The sequence below is a fragment of the Engraulis encrasicolus genome, chromosome 19 (assembly GCF_034702125.1).
Source record: "Engraulis encrasicolus isolate BLACKSEA-1 chromosome 19, IST_EnEncr_1.0, whole genome shotgun sequence".
Classification (NCBI taxonomy): domain Eukaryota; kingdom Metazoa; phylum Chordata; class Actinopteri; order Clupeiformes; family Engraulidae; genus Engraulis; species Engraulis encrasicolus.
In genome coordinates this window covers 44,209,770-44,214,769 of record NC_085875.1, presented here as the reverse complement: position 1 = coordinate 44,214,769, position 5,000 = coordinate 44,209,770, and the positions used below count along the sequence as shown (strand labels likewise).

At 41.9% G+C, this 5,000-nt stretch overlaps 1 protein-coding gene across 1 annotated transcript in view; it reads right to left on the bottom strand.

The window, feature by feature from the left end:
* Positions 1-5,000, bottom strand: part of myt1lb (myelin transcription factor 1-like, b) — a 165,651-nt gene that overhangs the window by 105,627 nt on the left and 55,024 nt on the right. The window lies entirely within an intron of this gene.

Here is a 5,000-nt window from a genome sequence, read left to right as displayed (position 1 = left end):
AACCGTGGCAAACTCTTGCCAGAGAACCAACCAAAACAGGGCTGGACTGGGACAACAAAACGTCCCGGGCATTTCAGGCAAATACCAACCGCTCACACCAGGACCGTGTTTAGCCAAAATGGTGCCTCTGGGCACTATACTGTATACACTATATGGTGCCCCTTTATAAACAATATATACAACAAAGTTTGCATTTGTGGTTCCACCTCACTGGTCAAAATGGTTGGTGCCCCCGGGCACTGTGCCGCTGGCCCTTATGGATAATCAGACCCTGGCTCATACATACAGTACACAGGTCACTTGTATAGTATGTATATGCTAAATGGCGCGGTCAACTGTGACGGCGGAAAAAAAATCAACAACAGCAACAGCATTGACCCCTGAGGACACTGGGAAAATGCCCTCTATGTCAGATTAGCAGTCCAGCCCTGAACCAAAATGCGCTCATCCATGTCTGGAAAGCTGGATGCCGAACTGCAGAGCATGGCAATGAGATGAATGAAGGTCCACAATATTGCTAACAGTTTTCTCCACAAAATGTGTTTTTAATTGTGACATTTCTGGGAATTTATGAGTTGGCTATGTCATCAGACTCAGGCCTCCAGCAGTACACCTGATTTCTCTACTTTGGCTGACAACAACCCTCTCATTGAAAAGCCATTTAATACTTTCACAAATCGTGTTTTCTAAAAAGAGAGGTGTGAGGGATGTTTTTGAGGGGCATTCAGGAGTATCCAACAATTCTTAAGTAAAGGCTATTGTTTTTAGTCCGGGACTGTGAAATTAAAGGAAAGCAACCCGCTCTGAGGAGAGAGGTTTTAGTCAGTCCTCTGAATATTGAGCAGCGTCAAATAGAAGCCTTTCACGTTGGGTCCCTTTGTGTGATTGGAGCCACTGCACTTTCAGCACACAATCCTCAGTGGTAAACAATCAAACCCAACCACTACCTTCCAGACATGGTGGCATTTTTGTCACTGGGTAGGTTATTTGGAAGCCAAAACTTGCTCTCAGGACTCAGTTTTGTTTGTTTTTAAGTCATACAAATCACAGATTTTAAAATAAAGACACTAGATGACTGGAATTTCTAATATATGTCTGACCAGGGTACATTGAAAAAGGTAAAACGCTCACAATGTGCCAGAGCATTATTCTACCATGTCCTCTGAACTCCAGCCAAAAGTCAAAGCTCAGGGGGTAAAGACCTGCCCAATACTGCCCAGCCATTTTCCCTCCCAGAATAGTCACAGTACACTGAACCAAATAAAGGACCCAATCCAGCATACTTTTGTGATTTTTTGAAACAAATGACTTTGTCTGTCAGAAATTACGGGAGAATCCCATGGACTATTAAATACTGGAAAATGTCTGAGAGATGGGTGTGAAATATGTAAGAAACCCTGGCGAAATAGGAGTGTTGAGACCTAAGTCCAGAGTCAAAAATAAATCCCCCAACAAAACACCTCAATAAGTATTTCCATTCAGGACCAATGGGGTGAAAAGAAATAAGCACTCCACTAGCTCTCCAATGCTCCGATAGAGCAAGACGAGCGCCCCAAAGCAAGCAAAACAAATGGCTCATGCCGCCTCCTTTTTCATGTGAGACAGTTCAGTGGATTCATTAGGAGTTTAAAAATGCAAAAAAGAAAGAAAAAAACAGAATGTAGGAGGACTTGTAAATATTCAAAGGGAGGAGGGGGTCACTGAAATTTAACCTCCCATTTTTTGTGGAATTAATTGAGATAATGAGAGCCATTTAAAATTCTCTGAGGATTTCTGTGTGGAGGTTTTGGGAGAAAAGAAAGGAGGTGTCTAAGACATCTGTCTCATTACCCGCTCAGCACCAGTCAATGGATTTAAACTATGCCTGACCATGATCTTTTCATCAAAGCACATTTGTGACAGTACACACATTGATGCAGGCTAGGCAAAGAAAGAAAATCGAGGCCTACCGCCGAAATGAACATTTTAGCACAGAGAATGATTTTTCAAAATTTAAAACACAGTACAACATTCCAGCACTTGTTCATCTGAATATTTATATATTAAGATTTAACCCTTTAAACACGGCATTATAAATTTGTTGTTACCAGGTTGGCAATGACCGAGTCGTAGTGCTTTACTAAAAGCCCTGGGTTATGACATAGCAGAGTAGTACTATGGTTATGGTAATTAACCTTTCAATGACTATTACAGTGTGCCTCAGATGGTACGCCGTGCATTATGGGACTGAAAAAGGTTAGTGCATATTTGAAGTCATCTACCTGAGGTTGTCATGAGGGCTTCATAAACATGACATTACAGACATACAGTATCAAGAACATACTGTAAATGACATTCCATCCATGTTAGGGAAGTAGTTAGTGTTTTGAAAGGATATTCTCAGCTAAAGTGGTAGGTGTCACTCTGTGAAACTAAATTCTGCTTTATCCTCTTGTCCTGTGGTGTGAGGTCCCTGAAACTGAAATACCATCAACTGATCAGCTGTCTGAAATACAAACAGTTGATCTGAATACTTCTTATGCACTCCATGTCTGTATAAAAATCAGTGCACATCAATATATACGCACTACTTGTTTCCTGACACTTTCTGCACACAGGACATGATAGCATCTTTTCTACCACACATTCAAGTTAGTACATGAATTGTATCACTTTGTTTTTTATTGTTCTTCTGTTCCATAGGCATCATTATGATTGGTTAAACTAGGCTTCTAGAGTATCTAACATACAGTGGTGTTATTTTATGGTACACATGAATTTGATCTTTCATGCATGCACTGTATGTATATTTGATTGTTTATTTGCACATGTGCAAACAAGTATGTGTGTGTGTGTGTGCATGTGCGGGGGCATGGTGTGTGTCTCTGTGTGTGTGTGTGCGTGCTTGCGTGTGCGTGTGCGTGTGCGTGCGATAGAGATTCGGCATCTGTCTCATTCTTGCATATCGTTATCTATTTCCCTTTGTTTCACCTTGAAGTTGTTTTTTCCCCTCTCCTCCTCCTCCTCCTCCACAGTAGCATATGGTTCTCTCCATCCCTCCTTGAATATGCCTTAACATTAGCAATCTGCCACTTGGTGACAAAGAAGCTGCCTGCTTGAACGAACGAACGAAAGAGCGAACGAACGCCATGTTGCGTACCGCCATCAAATTGACCCACGGACTTCTATTTATGGCGTGACTCATCTAGTGACGGTAAACACTGGCAGTCAATCTCAATGAACACGGACGTCTGTGCGAGCGCTTGTACTGTACTGTGGGGTGGCATGCTGTTGCAGCTCCAGGATGGATAGATTAGTCTCTAAACATGTTTTTTTCTGTATGTATAACGAAAGTGATGCATACGGAAATTGATTTAATGATTGACATATTATTATGATGCACAATTTCAGGGTGGGATTTCAAAACGTGATAAATGACAATGGAACAAACAGAGCTCTTCAGGAATGTAATTTACAGGGATGTCACAGGGATGTCACTTATGACAAGGCTGCAGTCTAAGTCCAGAGCATACTGTACGTTTAGCGGCCACTTTTATCCAGAGATGGCCACTTGTTTTTTAAAGTGCATGGACAATCCCTAGATGGCACTCATTCAAGGGCACTTGGGGATGCAAGAGTGCATGAGTTATTTACTCCCTCATATTGTATCCTGTAGATTCTCTATGGGATGCAAGCCTGTGACCCACTGGCTCTAGCCTGACTCTCGCCAGACGCTTGTGTATTTCCGCTCACACGAGGGTCTGGAGGGCCTTTGGATTTGCCCTGCTCCCAAACCAAACCAAACCAAAACTGCAGTACAACCAATCAAGATGGCAGGATTTACAGAGATGTAATGTAGTCAAAATGTAAATGTAGTGGAGAAGGGAAAAATATGTGAAATGCGACAGTTTCTGTAATTTGAACTATATTTTCAAATTTGAGTAGTATAAGCAGCTCATTAAAAATGTCAGACGAGTGTTTCCCCAATCATGAGCAAGGATTTTTTTTTATAAAACCACGCCTTTGGAGACCTACACCTGTGGCATAGCTAGGGATGAATATTCGTGGAGCAATCTGGCGAAAGTCAGGTCAACTGAACTCTTCCTCTACCATGCACGCAGAGATGTCAAAAGTAAAAGTATAAAAGGAAGTTTCACAGTTTCCTTCCAACAGAGGTGCCAGTAACTAATCTGGGTAACCAGTGTGTTATCTTACGGTCAGCTGACTCTTCTGCTGGATGGATGAAATTTGTGGTGGGTCCTTGTTAGGTTTTTAGTGTTTTTCAAAAACAACATGGACGCCTACAGTACCTCATTAGGTAAAATTGTGTAACTGGTGCAAAAGCTATATAATATCATGCACTAGTGTTGTACTTATACACCATGAACATTTACTTTTACTTTTGACGCCTCTGCATGCAGGCCACATCTGCCTCTGGCCCTATGACCAACTCCCTAAGCCAGGGTGGGGAATCTTTTTCATTCAAGTGGGCACTGCAAATTCCTACAAGGGCCGTTAAAGTCCCCCAATGGCTGTAATATGAACACAAACCAGGATTTCCCCCTACACTTTGGGCCCGTATATTGAAGGCAGCCACCTTTAAGACAGACCCCACCTTCTCTAGGTTCCCCGAATATAACTGAATTTTAAATGTAACTTCTAAGATTCCTTTACAAAATATGAAATATTTCATGTGAAGCTGCACAACATTCAAATCATATCAGGGGTCGGATAAAACGGTCTCAAGGGCCCTAAACGACCCTCGAGACATAGGTTCCCCACTTCTGCCCTAAGCATTAGAAGCTTCCCCAGAAGCCACCATACAACATGCCAAGACCAACAGTGTATCTAAATCACCAGACTCCTCAAATACAGCATCTTCACTGGAATAAATGCAACATGACACGAGTCTTCTCTGTAACAAAATACGATTAAGAGGCAACATTCTAATGAAGAAACCAGTGAAGTAATCACAAGATTACAGAAATAGGCATACACCAAAAAACCTGCCCATCAAAGAT